Source organism: Bos indicus, chromosome X (genome assembly GCF_029378745.1).
Source record: "Bos indicus isolate NIAB-ARS_2022 breed Sahiwal x Tharparkar chromosome X, NIAB-ARS_B.indTharparkar_mat_pri_1.0, whole genome shotgun sequence".
In the NCBI taxonomy this organism is placed as follows: domain Eukaryota; kingdom Metazoa; phylum Chordata; class Mammalia; order Artiodactyla; family Bovidae; genus Bos; species Bos indicus.
In genome coordinates, this window is record NC_091789.1 from 53,019,529 (window position 1) to 53,035,742 (window position 16,214).

Here is a 16,214-nt window from a genome sequence, read left to right on the forward strand (position 1 = left end):
CCTCCACATGAATTTGCTAAGAAGTGTATTTCAAAGAAAAATATCCTAAACAAAATAAAAGGAGACCATTATTTCCTGATGTGCAATTATTCTATACAAGTGTGTCACCAGACTACTTATGAAATGTTAAGAGGTTTGGTTGTCTTGACACTCCACCTGGCTACAGCCTCAAAGGATTTCATGTTAAGCTAGGGGAAAATTGAAGTAACCAGGAGAAATCATCCTATCTCACCAAGTTGTACGCCCAGAACCACAAGAGACTGTCACATCCCCTGCCTACCAGGGAACATCATAGGAGTTGAGAGTGAGGATCCCTTTGTCCCTTTGTCCAGGGATCAAAGATATGGGTTGAGTCTCACCCTTGCCACTTACAATTAGCTGGTGCTGCAGACAAACCCCTTCAGCCTCAATTTCCTCTTTGGTAAAACAGGTATAAAAGGTATAAAAACAGGTATAAAACCTACCTCATAGACTTGTGCTGAGGATTAGATGACACAAGTAGAGCACTTAACACAATCCCTGTCACACAGTGTAGGGTATGTGCAGTAAAGCTTACTTACAAAAGCTGTACATAATGAGAAACTTCAGGAGATAACCACAAAAATATGCAGAGGCAGAGATAAGGATATTTGCTGGGTTTTATATTTTTTGCTCTTTTTTCACATGGCGTGGAGATCCGAGGTTCTGAGACAAGTCAGAGCCAGCTATTTAATACCAAGAGGTGATGGTAATGGATTACACTATCTTCTCTTTCTGCCTCTTCTTTGTTTATTTCTTCTGAGAGTTGAAGACACCAACGGAGTTCTAGAATTTTTCTTCTTAGAGAAGATGCACCTCCTGGAGTTAAGTTGTCTGACGTTGTTTCCAGTTTGAAAAGCCATGCTGGATGCTAATATAATGAGGAGTAGGAGAGAGAGGATCAGCTGCAACATGAAACAGTGATAGAGAATCATGTCTGACCAGTTGCCCATTGTGATGAACAGGTTTCTACTCAAAGAAGGCCCTCTCTTCACTCTGCCAACATTAAGAAGTTCGTAATTTTAAGGTGTTGGAAGAGGAGCCATCCCACAGTCACAAACTCTCCAGGTGGTTGTTGCCTCTTTCATCCAGCCTAAGCTCACAGTGATAGGTGATTTGGGCAAGAGGCTTAAAGGGAGTCTGACCATAGGCGTTCACTGGCTGTTGACCTGGCAACGGGGGGCTTCATTATTACCTGTCTCTTTTTCTCCCCCTCTGGAACTTTCATTATTACTCAAGCACTCAGAGCTGCTCATCAGTCTTGGTTTCCAGTTTAGCCTTGAGTAGAAAAGCTACTGCTAGTTTTCCTAGGAACTTTATTCACTGACTAAGTTATTTGGTGTTTCCCATTTTGTACTGAAAAATGACTTGTGATTCTTTTTTGCCAGTATTATCAGATGGGAAAAGAAATGTTGCAGCATTCATTAAGGGTCCAGCCACTGCTTTGTCACATGTAGTTGTCTCCTTCTGGGCTTCACCATAAATCCTTCCTCTTGTTTTGGGTAGATTATGCTAGACATGGGATTATTTGTCCCCCAGGGCCTTCAAGGAAAGAAGTCATCCAGGGGTCCTCTTTCCACCCTCTTCTCCAATTAGTCTCTGAGAGAGGAGGTCGTTTCTCAGAAGCCCTTTTCCTGACTCTCATTGGAGGCAGCTTCCTTCACTTTGCCAGAAGGCCTAAATTAATTCCCATAAGAGAATCTACCACATGAACAACCTTACTCTGTGATGAAGTCTCTGTATGTCTAAAACTGCTGGAACTGAACAGAACCTGTGAGTTCTAACTCTTGCCTGTGCGTGCTCAGTCACTTCAGTCGTGTCTAACTCTTTGTGACCCTGTGAACAGTAACCCCCAGGCTCCTCTGTCCATGGGATTCTCCAGGCAGGAATACTGGAGTGGGTAGCCATTCCCTCCTCCAGAGGATCTTCCTGACCCAGAAATCGAACCCGCGTCTCCTGAGTTTCCTGCATTGCAAGCAGATTCTTCACCCACTGAGCCACCTGAAAAGCCCCAACTCTTGCCTAGAAACAGCCTTCTCCCAGAGGAAGATCCTGCCACCACCCTGCTCATCCCTGTGGAGTGATGGCTCCACCAGGATCAGAAAGATGCTCATCAGGAGGCATTCAGTGCCCTGGGAATGTGAGGACGGTGCAGTCACTGTCTAACTTGGGGCCTTGGTCCCATTCCCTTCCAGCCTCAATGGGCCTGTGAAGATAGAAGCTTCTGTGAAGACAGGAACTGAGCCATACTTTCAAAGGGAAAAGGAAGAGGGACTCATACTTTTTGAGGACGGATCTGCTGAGAGTCAAGAATCTGGTGGAAGTGGAAGGGGCAGGAGAATGTGAACTACAGATGTGACACTATTTGAGGGGCAACATGATCTGGAGAGTAGGTGGAGAGAAGAAGGAAAATACACTGTGAGTCAACACCATTTTCTGTGGTGAAATAAGTGCCCTGATGGGGCTGGGGAAGATAAGACGGTGTTTGCACAATTTCCATTCAATTGAGTCATGTACCCCATGAATGGAGTTAGGGGTAAGGGAATGAAGCCACCACCTACCCCATTCTCTACATTTTTCTGTTGCCTTAGCATACCCTCTTGTTTTGCATAGGAAACGAGTATTTTCTTTGAAGTCCTGAAGACTGAGATCAAAGCCCACACCACTGAACCACTGCAAAAAATGCAGTGGATCCCAAACTCAAAACACTGGGTAGAGGAGGTGGCCCATGGAACCAAATTCAGGAATATGATATTGCCACAAGGACAGCTTGCTCCTGCCTTTACCAAGTTGCCCAGTATTTCCCAAATGGGAGAGGCAGTCAGTCATGCACTTGTATACCTGCTTCCAAGGATAACCCTTACTACCTGCACTCTGTCACACATTTGAGGCTGAATGTGTGTAAAGGAAAGCAACAACTTGTTAACTCTGGAGCATAATATTGGGGAGTTAAGAGAGAAATTTATTTTTTTTTAAGTTGAAGTACAGTTTATTTACAGTTGTGATGGTTTTGGGCATACAGCAAAGTGATTTATTATGAGTGTATTATATATATGTGTGTATATACATATACATATATATATATACATATATATATATATATATATATATATATACATATATATATATATATTGGACTTCTCTGGTGGCTCAGATGGTAAAAAGCATCTGCCTACAATGCGGGAGACCTGGGTTCAATCCCTGGGTCAGGAAGATCCCCTGGAGAAGGACATGGCAACCCACTCCAGTACTCTTGCCTAGAAAATCCCATGGATGGATGGAGGAGCCTGGTAGGCTACAGTCCATGGGGTCACAAAGAGTCGGACACGGCTGAGCAACTTCACTTTTACTCTCATATATATATTATTTTTCTGATTCCTTTACATGAGAGATTTCATTTTTATTTTGTGTTCCAAAACATTTGTTATGACAGCATATAAGTTAATAAGTTTATTTTATGTCATTTCTGCATTGTGTGATATTTTGTAATCTGTGTGATATAAAGATATTTCTTCCAGAAAGGAACAAAAAAGACGTAGAATTTCAAAATTAAAGAAACATCTCATCAGTTAAATATGAAAGATTGCAAACTTTATCTTTTTATTTTGTCTAACTATACTCAACTTTAACCAGACTTGATCTAAAATAGTTTCCATTTTTATGTTTTATCTAATTGAAAGCATATTAATTTTTAATGGCATAATTAAAACTAATCCATATGTAATTGAAATATTTTTTAAAAAGGCATTATACTAAACATGCCAACAAAAGCATGGTCAAATTAACCAGTAATCAGAAATAAAAAATAAAGCAATGTGATACTGGTTTTATATCTGGTAAGCAAAGTAAAAGGCAAAAAACAAAAAAGGAAAATTTGCAACAAATGCATCAGCATTAATATCTTCAGTATATAAAAAAACCTTGCAAAAGAAAAAAAAAAAACAACTACCCAGGGCAATTCATAGAAGTGGAAGCACAAAATAGCCAATAAACATAGGAAAAGATGTTTGATCTCATTAATATATCTACAAACAAAATAATCTTTTTTTGTCTATAGATTAGTTAAGATTTAAAAAATGATAAAACTCCATGCTGATAAGAGTGCAATAAATAGGTTTTTAAAAACTATTTATTTATGGTTGTACTGGATCTTTGTTGCTACACATGGGCTTTCTATAGTAGCAGCAAGTGAGGGCTACTCTTGGTTGTGGTGCACTGGCTTCTCATTCCGATGGCTTCTCTTATTGTGCAGAACAGGCTCTAGACACATAGGCTTCGGTAGTTGCAGCACAAGGGCTCAGTAGCTGTGGCACTTGGGCTTAGTTACTCTGCAACATGTGAGATCTTCCAAGACCAGGGATCAAATCCAGGGATCAAATCCATGTCCCCTTCACTGACATGTGGATTCCTATCCACTGCATTACCAGGGAAGTCCAGGAAATAGGCTTTTAAATTTTCTGTTAACTTGAGTGTCAGTGCACATACAGCTTTTCTGATGGTAATTTGACACTTTTTAAAAATTATAAATGTATTTACAATTTGATTCAGCAATTCTGTTTCTAGAAAACAATCAAGTGTGCACCCTGGTGTATGTTAGGATGTTTATTGAAGAGTTTTTTGTAGTGGGGGGGGGGAAATGGGAAAAATCTAAATTATCATAGGTAGTGGTTAGACATACTTATGGTATACTCATACAATGGGATACTCTGAAGCCATGTAAAAGAATGGTTGAAACCTATACTTATAGATGGGAGAGATATCTACAATATTATATTACATGAGAAAAAGATTACAAAAAATACTGTGAATAATACACAATAATTTTCTTTCAATTAAAATTTAAATATTATTAGTATTGCTAAATATACACAGAAAAAAATCTGGAAAATTATACACTAAACTGTTTATCTCTGGCTGTAGGGAATCTGGGGATCTTTTAATTTATACTTCTGTACTTAAAAAATTATATTAATGTAAGCAGAATTTATAATGGCAAAAAGATTTAACACAACCTAAAATGCCAACTGTGAAGAAAGCTGAGCGCTGAAGAATTGATGCTTTTGAACTGTGGTGCTGGAGAAGACTCCTGAGAGTCCCTTGGACTGCAAGGAGATCCAACCAGTCCATTCTGAAGGAGATCAGCCCTGGGATTTCTTTGGAAGGAATGATGCTAAAGCTGAAACTCCAGTACTTTGGCCACCTCATGCAAAGAGTTGACTCATTGGAAAAGACCCTGATGCTGGGAGGGATTGGGGGCAGTAGGAGAAGGGGACGACAGAGAATGGGATGGCTGGATGGCATCACTGACTCGATGGACGTGAGTCTGAGTGAACTCCAGGAGTTGGTGATGGACAGGGAGGCCTAGTATGCTGCGATTCATGGGGTTGCAAAGAGTTGGACATGACTGAGTGACTGAACTAAACTGAACTGAACTGAAAATACCAACAAGCACATTGGATGGTTCCAAATATGAGACACTGTTGACAATGATATTTTTCAAGTATGTTGTTGACATTATATATTATTTTTTAAAAATCATGCAAATATACTTTATCATTTTCTTATGTATTTTTAATATTATCTCAGTTTGGTAAAAGAAAAAAGCATGTATGGTGGAAGAATGTATTTAAACATCAAATCATTATTTAGTGTTTGATTCACTATATTTTTCTTCTCTTTCAATCCCCCTCCCCAATCCCAAAAAGGGATTTAGGCTTATTGTACTCCTTTACTTCTGGGGAAGTTGGTGGCATAAGGCTGAAAACAGATGTTGTCTGCCAATAACCTCCCTTCCTGGCTTTTGTTTTCTGAAAGCCTGAGTTCCTAGGGAGGGTTGTGCTGTGGGGAGGCAGGGAAGTGTTAGGGGAGAGGTGATTGAGAGGGAGAAGGAAAGCAGCCAGTTTTCCAAGACTGGGAAGAGGGCTGGCAGTTTACAGATCTTTTGTTACATAGGAACTACAATTCCTACTAGTGCCCAAAGAAGATACATAGTAGGTGCTCAGAAAAGAACATCTCCATGATATGATTAAGAGGGTTGGACCCCAAACATCAAAACTTCTAGCCTCAGCAAAGAGTCCTGGGACCAATCCTGGCACAGAAGTAGCACAGATCCTTGCACTCTAGAAATAATCCAGACTTGGGCAGTGAACATATCAGCAGCAATCATAGTATCCCATGTTCTGGATACTCTTTCATTCTGGTGAGACCTTGTGGAGGAAGAACAACCCAAGAACAACAACAACAACAAAAATCAACTGCAATTGCATTTTCCACCAGTCATGTGGGATGTAAGCTTGAAGTCAGAGGGTTCAGGATGGGGAACACATGTATACCTGTGGCGGATTCATTTTGATATTTGGCAAAACTAAAACAATTATGTAAAGTTTAAAAATAAAATAAAATTTAAAAAATAAATAATAAATAAATAAATAAAAGATACCAATGTGGCATTTCATATACACATGTTTATGAAGTAAGATTCATTCCCTTCAGGGGATCCTTCTGACTCAGGGATTGAACCTGGGTTTTCTGCAGTGCAGGCAGAATCTTTACTGTGTGAGCCACCAGGGAAACCCTCATACAAGCTACACATGTTTATATAAAAGAAACCATTCTGGAAAGATGAAAACAAAAATGATAACAATGGCTATCTCTGGATAATGAGATTATGGATATTAGTAAGTTTTCTATATTTCGTATTTTTTAGTTTTTTGGTACTGGGTCAGTTCAGTCACTCAGTCGTGTCTGACTCTTTGCGACCCCATGAATCGCAGCACGCCAGGCCTCCCTGTCCATCACCAACTCCCAGAGTTCACTCAGACTCACATCCATTGAGTCAGTGATGCCATCCAGCCATCTCATCCTCTGTTGTCCCCTTCTCCTCCTGCCCCCCAATCCCTCCCAGCATCAGGGTCTTTTGCAATGAGTCAACTCTTCGCATGAGGTGGGCAAAGTATTGGAGTTTCAGCTTTAGCATCATTCCCTCCAAAGAAATCCCAGGGCTGATCTCCTTCAGAATGGACTGGTTGGATCTCCTTGCAGTCCAAGGAACTCTCAAGAGACTTCTCCAACACCACAGTTCAAAAGCATCAATTCTTCGGCACTCAGCTTTCTTCACAGTCCAACTCTCACATCCATACATGACCATAGGAAAAACCATAGCCTTGACTAGACGGACTTTTGTTGGCAAAGTAATGTCTCTGCTTTTGAATATGCTATCTATGTTGGTCATAACTTTCCTTCCAAGGAGTAAGCGTCTTTTAATTTCATGGCTGCAATCACCATCTGAAGTGATTTGGGAGCCCAAAAAAATAAAGTCTGACACTGTTTCCACTGTTTCCCCATCTATTTCCCATGAAGTGATGGGACCGGATGCCATGATCTTTGTTTTCTGAATGTTGAGCTTTAAGCCAGCTTTTTCACTCTTCTCTTTCACTTTCATCAAGAGGCTTTTTAGTTCCTCTTCACTTTCTGCCATAAGGCTGGTGTCATATGCATATCTGAGGTTATTGATATTTCTCCCGGCAATCTTGATTCCAGCTTGTGCTTCTTCCAATCCAGCGTTTCTCATGATGTACTCTGCATATAAGTTAAATAAGCAGGGTGACAACATACAGCCTTGACGTACTCCTTTTCCTATTTGGAACCAGTCTGTTGTTCCATGTCCAGTTCTAACTATTGTTTCCTGACCTGCATACAGATTTCTCAAGAGGCAGGTCAGGTGGTCTAGTATTCCCATCTCTTTCAGAATTTTCCACAGTTTATTGTGATCCACACAGTCAAAGGCTTTGGCATAGTCAATAAAGCAGAAAGAGATGTTTTTCTGGACCTCTCTTGCTTTTTCCACGATCCAGAAGATGTTGGCAATTTGATCTCTGGTTCCTCTGCCTTTTCTAAAACCAGCTTGAACATCAGGAATTTCACGGTTCACGTATTGCTGAAGCCTGGCTTGGAGAATTTTGAGCATTACTTTACTAGCATGTGAGATGAGTGCAATTGTGCGGTAGTTTGAGCATTCTTTGGCATTGCCTTTCTTTGGGATTGGAATGAAAACTGACCTTTTCCAGTCCTGTGGCCACTGCTGAGTTTTCCAAATTTGCTGGCATATTGAGCGCAGCACTTTCACAGCATCATCTTTCAGCAGACAGGGATCAAGACCATCCCCATGGAAAAGAAATGCAAAAAAGCAAAATGGCTGTCTGGGGAGGCCTTACAAAATATTCTGTTTAACACAGTCTAAAAGAGGTGAGGATATGATCTCAGAAAAAATAATGAATTAACTGAAACTTGACAGGAAAATAATTTATAAGAGGCATAATTTAACTGGGATCCAGGGTAAAAGAGTGTCAAACGTGCTTTATAAGCTTTTAAAACTGAGTGAAAAAAAGGAGAAAATGGCATCCAGGGTGATAACACTGATAGAATACAGGCATGAGTTACTATATCATAACATATCCTTGAGGATCAGTAATGATCAGTAACGACAGAGCACACTGCATAATTAAAGGAACGCTTGGACTGAGAAAATGAGCTAAAATCTTCTTCTGGCAATAAATTATGAAATACTTGTCACCCAGTTTGATAAGTTAGATCATGTACATATAACCTTTTTTTTTTTTTTTTTTTTTTTGAGAACTGAAAGGAAGGATATTATGTTGGTAGATAGGAGCTTCAGTGACTTAAACACACACACATTCAAGAGCTTAGAAATGAAGTTTGTATCTCAAAGCTAAACAAGTAAACCCAGCCACAGTGAGTGTGAACAGTAGACTGTAGGACACAATCAAAGGACTGGCTAAACAGGTACAACAGCACACACGCACACGCCCAATACGGCAGTCAAGGTTGAGGGGGCATCAGCCAGATGAAGGGGGAGAGAGACCGTGTTCTAGGCAGAAGGGACAATATGAGCCAGAGCTAGGATATGAGAGAGACCATGGTGCATTCACAAAACATGGAAAGGTTCAGTATGGCCAAAGGAGTGAAGAAGGAAGAGTAGGCAGGGACAGAGATATGGAAAGCTTGGCTGTTTGAAACTCACCCCAGTGCAGCGGGAAGCCAGCCACTGAGGGGTCTGAAGTGAGACATGGAGGAACACAGATTGGAGGGAGATCTCAGGCGGCAGAGTATTTTGGAGCTCTCCACACCCCACCCCATGGCAGAGGCATGTAGACCTGTTGGGATTGCTGCAGTCATCCAAGACAGACAGATGATTCCTGGATGCAAGGAGTCATCCTTAATGGGCAAGGTTGGCAGAAGTGGTGACTGGAAGGAGGGGACGGATGGCGGATATTGCAGAAGTAGACAGATGGGATGTGGGAGTGAGGCAGAAGACAGGGTCTGATTTAGGCAGTGGGGTGGGTTGCCCATGCCTTTCACTGAGAGTGAGACCCCTCAGAGAAGGAGGGGAGTGGGAGGGAGAGGGGCAGAGGGAGCAGAAGGAGGAGGAGGAACAGTTTGAGGAGCAAGTGGAGGAGTTCAGGTTGAAAGAGTTGAGTTTTAGGAGTCAGTGAGTTGTCTACCCGGAGCACTTCAGTGACCAGTTGATGACTTGAATCTGGAGTTGGACTGGACATCTGTCCCAGAGATAAAGATATGGGGATCATAAGCCTCTGAGCCTGTGGGTGGATCAGCTTGTTAGAGGAAGGAGAAGGGAAATGGGAACCAGGAGAAAACTTGAGGCTCAGATAGCACAGACCAAATGTACATCCCATGGTGTGCACAAGAGGGACTTTTGGAACATCCCAAAGTCAGTATCATTTCTTTCCTTACTGCTTCGCTTTCCTGCATACTGTGTATCTGTGTTTCTGGAGGTGGGGTGGCCTGGGAAAGGGTGTGTCATCCTTTTCCTCTCCATGCATTCTTTGGGCTGTATTTGAGGGCTCTTGGTGTTCCTCCTCTTCTGAGCAAGGCAATTTCATTTTCCCCCTCCTCTTTCAGGCTGTTTGTGCAGTTCTGTTTGCCAGAGCCTGCTGGTGGGGACTTCCTAGACATGTACATTAAGATGCAGCATAAACTAGCAAGGGAAAGTGTGGGTTTAGGAGACAGTTCAGACTCTAACTCCACTAATTTTTAGCTTTGTATGCATTATAAAAGTTGATTAACATTTCTGAATCTTTATTTCCTCATCTGTAAACTAATCCCTATTCTTAATGAGATTTTATAAAAATTGAAATAGATAACATATAGAAAGCATTCATCACATTTATCATTATTATCATTTCTATTTTTATTATTCTTGCTCCAGGACAATCTGGAACCTTCCATCCTAGGAATTTTATGCCAGGCATCAGGACGAAGAAAGAGTGCCTGAGAAGCATATAGTATTCATGAATTACAAGAAACTTTTACTTTCCAGATGAAGAGAAAGCCACAGGACTAGTTTGAGTTTGATGAGGTAGTTTTGAGCGTTGATTCTGAGAGCCCAAGGCAAGGGTTCCCTTTCCTAAGATGCCATCTCATCTACTACAACACATGACACAAGAACTTCTTATATTCCAGCTGATTAGGTTGGAGTTCCAGCATCTCTCTTGATGACATTTTGATTAGATGGTCAACCAGTAAACCAGTTCTATATTCACTGTTTAAAATAACTACAATAGGTAAAACGTTTTTCTGAATTGCAGATCCCTGGTGGCCCTAGATAGAGATAATAGAAATACTATTCTCCATTTAGTAGTCAGGACTGTCATGATTACCAAACAGTTCACAAGACTGGTAAGTACAGCCTGCTTTTCTATGTATATGTATTTGCATTTCAAAGGAATCCACAGTTTCAAAATTCCCTTCTAAAAACATTCGCTTCAGTGGGGGAAATGGAATTAAGTCTGGAACAGTTGAGACTTGCAATAGCAAATTTATGTTTGCTGCAGGAATTTCAATAATAAAGGTTTTATTGGAGCTTTAAGTGTATAGGTATAAAATAGGCTTCCTGATGACAAATTCAGGGTTTGATTACATGGAACATTTGTTCAGGAGTAACAGCTTTTCTTTTCCTTATCACCAACAGCTAAAGCTGAAACTCCAGTACTTTGGCCACCTCATTCAAAGAGTTGACTCACTGGAAAAGACTCTGATGCTGGGAGAGATTGGGGGCAGGAGGAGAAAGGGATGGCAGAGGATGAGATGGCTGGATGGCATCACCGACTAAATGGATGTCAGTCTGAGTGAACTCCAGGAGTTGGTGATGGACAGGGAGGCCTGGCGTGCTGCAATTCATGGGGTCGCAGAGAGTCGGACACGACTGAGCGACTGAACTGAACTGAACTGAACTGAACGGCTTTTCTTTTCCTTATCACCGACATCTCTATCATTAGAACAAACCTTCTTACACAGTCTTATCAATTTGTATCACTTTTATCACCCACTGGTAGGATAAACAGTATTTAAAGTTGGTATGTTCTTAAAAAAATATAAGTGATAGTGGTCTTGATTTTGATGCATTAATACCAGCCACTCTTTATATAATGTAAATTTGGTTTTCCTAATTAATCAAAGACCTTATATCTGATTTGAATTACGAAAACATGGTTATAAGAGAAATACACACACTGTATAAAAATAGGCCATTAGCTGGGACTTGGAAATCTTTGTCATGGAGACATTTTTAACAGATTCTTACATAATATCCTATAATGTGTTGTAATATTTAATTATCTCACAACATTAAAAGATATAACTTTTAATTATAAGTGAAACTGGTTAGGAATAGGAGAAGGAAGTAAATTAAATTATAATAAAATTTCTTAATATCTAACTATTTTAATAAGATATATGTTTTTAAAATGAGAAAGAACTTATCCATTGACCTATCAGTACCTGTAGGGTCTTGGTTAACTTATTCTCTCTTGATCTCATCTGTTAAGTTGAGCAAGATAACTGATGATTTGAAGAGATAGGAATTTCCCCCTAGTCAAGAACATTCACCTGTTCTGGGGAAGGGTTAGTGAATGTGAAGAAATGAGGGACTCCTGAACAAGGAGATACCTGTGCCCTGCCCCAAGAGTGCTTCAGAGATGTGGCAAGCCTCAGATAGGACAGCCATGATGAGATGCTCAACAACTCCAGTTTTGATAAAGAATTCTGTTCCTCTGGCATACAGCAGAAGCGCTAGAATTTTCAAACCTGAAATGGGTTTGCAATTTGGAACAGTGTATATCTTATCAGGCTGTGTAAATAGGCCTGCCTTTCTGATACTCTGGCTCCCAAATTTTGACATTTGAAATGTAAGGGAACCACGAAAAAAAATGAGGAGGCTTCTTTTTCACATTAGCAAGATGAGGGCTCAAATTTTAAATTCCTCCAAGGACCCTTCTATCTCCAAGAGCCCAGGGCCACCACATGAATATTAAATTAATGGGCAGCCCATTTGTCAGGCTAACAAGGTCTCTTTGCCTTTACATCCTCCCGCCTCTGCTTGGGTCTAAGTGAATAACACCTGCCCTTCCTCTAGCACCTTCTCCACTAGTTTCAAGAATTTGGAAGAGAGTTGTATGGCAGTCAATTTAACACTTGCCAAGGCCTGTTCTAATTGGACTAGAGCCATACATCTATATCTAAACATCTCTCAACCTTTGTACTAGCCTCCAATCTCATAGGCAGAACATATTTTTGCAAGGTGCTAAACTGCGTGCTACACATTAGCCCTCCAAAATCCATATATTGAAGGAGGAGAGCTGATTCTTACTTAGGCTGTAGAGAGAAAATTAGCCTCTGAGAGAAAATGTTTCTGAGACAACTACTAGGAGACTGGAGAAGAAGCAGCACTCTCCTCTTTTTGTTTTGTTTATGGAGAAGCTGGGCATTTCCTGATAGACCGCACCCATGAAATAACTCTGCAGCTAGTAATGCTGAAGTTAAGGCTTCCTGATGGGAAGTTCACATGGATAGGAAACACGTTTTCATTCCAAGAATGCAGACTGGCTAGTTATAGTTGAGGGGGTTGTTGTTGTTGGTGGTGGTGGTGGTTTAGTCGTTAAGTCATGTCCAATGACTCTTTGGACCCCATGGACTGTAGCCTACCAGGCTCCCCTGTTCACAGGATTTCCCAGGCAAGAATATTGGAGTGAGTTGCCATTTCCTCCTCCAGAGGATCTTCCCGACCCAGGGATCGAACTCGGGTCTCCTGCATTGCAGGTAGGTTCTTTACCATCTGAGCCACTGGGGAAGAAGGCACTATTGATGCCCTGCCCAGATTCCACTTCCTGGGCTAGTTACAGCCACCCCACTCAGTTGCTATGAGCATTGGTTGCTAAAAATTCATAGCCACGCCCTTGTCAGAGGATATCTTGGAAGCTAAAACCCCTTTCCTCTCATACCAACTCACCCATTGGTGGATGGATAAAAGGCTTTCAGTTGGTGGATAGAAACTTGGCTCCTTTGTCTCAAGATGGATCAGTTCTGTGATGCTCTTCACATCCCAGAGCTGCCCTGGACTCAAGCTGAAGCTACATTTCAGCTGAACAGTTATGCCTAGTTTCTTCCCCTGTCCTGTGCCCCTCATCTCCATACATGTTTCATCTGAGAACACTCTGTCAATAAACCACTTTCAGAAGAAGCCCCATGTCAGGCTCTGCTTCTAGAGAACCTCACTTAAGCTTTTAATTTGTTTCATTTCCATGGCTGTCTGTGTTCCCTGCTCTCCCTTTCTCAGTCCAGCCAATTCTGTTACTTCCTTGCCTCAGAGAAAGTTTGTGGCAGGATTTCCCAGATATTATTTCCTCCAAACCCCAAATTCATTGTGAAAAATGAAGCTCAGGGAGTGAAGGATTTCCCTCATACTAAAAAGAAATCCCTTCTCCCACTCAATGGAAAACGGGAGAGATCTCAGAGTCCCTTGAATAGATGAGACCACTAGCCTGCTTCCTGACAGCCCAAAGAAAAGAGGAGGAAATTAAAGCTGCTGGCCTTAATGATACTCCTACCCAAGGCTGTCAGTCTCACCAAATTCCTATGCCCTCTATGCCAAGCATGGCACCAAAGCTACCTAATTGGTCCTTCTGGAAACAAGAATGATGGATATCACAGCTATAACTAGTATGGAAAGACATCCCTGCGAAAGTCTATGTAGACTTTCTCTATGTGTGTGTGTGCATGCTCAGCCGCTCAGTCACATTCCATGCTTTGTGACCTCACGAACTTGTAGCCCTCCAGGCCCCTCTGTCCATGGAATTTTCCAAGCAAGAATACTGTAGTGGGTTACCATTTTCTCCTCCAGGGGATCTTACCAACCCAGGGATCGAACCTGAGTCTTCTCCGTCTCCTGCATTGGCAGGCGGATTCTTTATCACTGATCCTCCACGGTTATTTTGTAGAAAATTAAGATATCTAATATTTCTTTCCTATCTGAAAGGCCAGCAAAGGGAGAAGATTATGATGTTATTATGAAACAATCTGTTAAAAGACTGTTTATGAAGCATATTCATTAACTGATGAAAGGCATACCCTACAAAGTAACCTGAAAAAAAATAATTCTAGGATATCATACACAGTATAGTTTCAATAATGTTAAACACACACATCCCCATTCTTACACAGACAGAAAGACAAGGAATAGCAATTATTGGTGACTTATTTTTATTTTCTTCCTTACAGTTTTCTGTATTTTCTAAACTTTTTGTAGGCAGGATTAATGTCTTTCGAATCAGCAGGTCTCTTCTTATTCTGCTCTCCCAACGTCAGTCGGTATATGTAGTACCAGGAGCCAGCCCCGACCACCAGGCCTGTTGCCATCAAGCCCAAATTCTGAGCACGGCCCATGCTGCAGCCGAATGAAGCTCTCAGGGGACTCTCGTAGGCTGTCGAGAGCCGCCTGGACGCAGGAGTCTGAAACCGCAATCTAGCTGGATCTAGGGGGCAGGGGTGTTGGGGGCGGAGAGGGAAGAAGAAAATGAGGCGTTAAGAGGCTTTTTCTTTTGCATCATCAACCCACTGATAGATGGACCAGCAGACAGGGACAGACCAAAACGAGAACCAGACAGAAACAGATAGGAGACAATAGGGACTCAGTGCTGCAATGAATACAGTGAACGCACCAACAGCTAAATGTGGGCTCAAACCCGGAACTTTTCCTGTCAGTCCAGGTAGTCAGGCCTGTCTCTCACCTCACACCGCACCCCACCATGGCTCCACTCCCCGACAGCCTCCTCCTCCCTTCCCCTCTGCCCGCGGGAGTCCCCCACGCCAACATTTTCAGCTGTCTTTTACAAGGCAGAACACAAAAAGGAGCTGGGTTCGTGTGACTCTGACGGGGTGGGGCGGGGGGGATGGTCGGGGAGACTGAGAAGCCCCTCCAAACTCGAAAATCTACCCTCCACCCTCATTTCAAGAGTCTCCAATCAATACCCACCCTCACCGTGAGCGGCGGGAATCAGGACGGGTTTCCTCTTGTCCTTCCCTGACCACAGTCACACCACCTCCAACGAAATCGGGAGTCGGTTACCTGAGTAAGAACCGCTATCTGGACCGACTTCAGTACACAGGCTCCTAGTCACGTGAAGCTACGTCACGGGTGAGTTCAGGGTCCCAAATTTCCCCTCCTATTATTAGCCAAGCAGAGGGTGACCCGCCCCCTTCCAGCCCCCTTCTCCTGTCCCCCCCAAGCACCACACAGGACGCTGTCCCTCTTTTTAGTCATTGCACATCCAACAAACGTGTTGTCTTTGATTATTAGAAGAGGCAATATTTTCTCCTGGGCTGCTGGCCAATTCTACTGCTTCTCTGGGGAATGGTCCTGTCCTTTTCCCTGCTCCCTCCACCCTTTTTCTTTGGAATCACTAATGTTCACCTCTGCAGTCCTGAAAATACCTGGAAATAGGGATGGGGGAAGGGGTGGCAGGAAAGGAAGCAGAGAGTAGGAATGGATTTTGTTATTTTCTTGTTAGCACTATTCTGTTTCTTTTTTTATAATGCAAATTTTATTGTGGCAAAATAATGATAAAACTACTTTCACATGCGAAGAAAAAGATTATTTTTTTGTAAAGGCCTGTCTCATAAACAATCATTCTCACTATAATGAGTTCCATATGTGCCACTCAAAGCTCTCTTAATATCGTCTACATCTAGTCACATGATAAGACCCTGATTTAGCTAATTATTTACTTGAGAGTTTACAAATCTGCTAATATAGCATAACCAACTGGCTTTATTTCTGGACTGCACAGTCACTGCAAGTGAAATGTTGGAAAGCCATTCCTTTA

At 41.9% G+C, this 16,214-nt stretch overlaps 1 long non-coding RNA gene across 1 annotated transcript; it reads right to left on the reverse strand.

The window, feature by feature from the left end:
* Window positions 1–14,575: 14,575 nt before the first annotated feature.
* On the reverse strand, window positions 14,576–15,554 carry LOC109555053 (uncharacterized). Its single transcript, XR_011565127.1, has 2 exons — window positions 15,371–15,554; window positions 14,576–14,864 (listed from the first exon to the last, which is right to left on the reverse strand). It is a non-coding gene; the product is annotated as an uncharacterized lncRNA (long non-coding RNA).
* Between the last annotated feature and the right edge of the window lie 660 nt (window positions 15,555–16,214).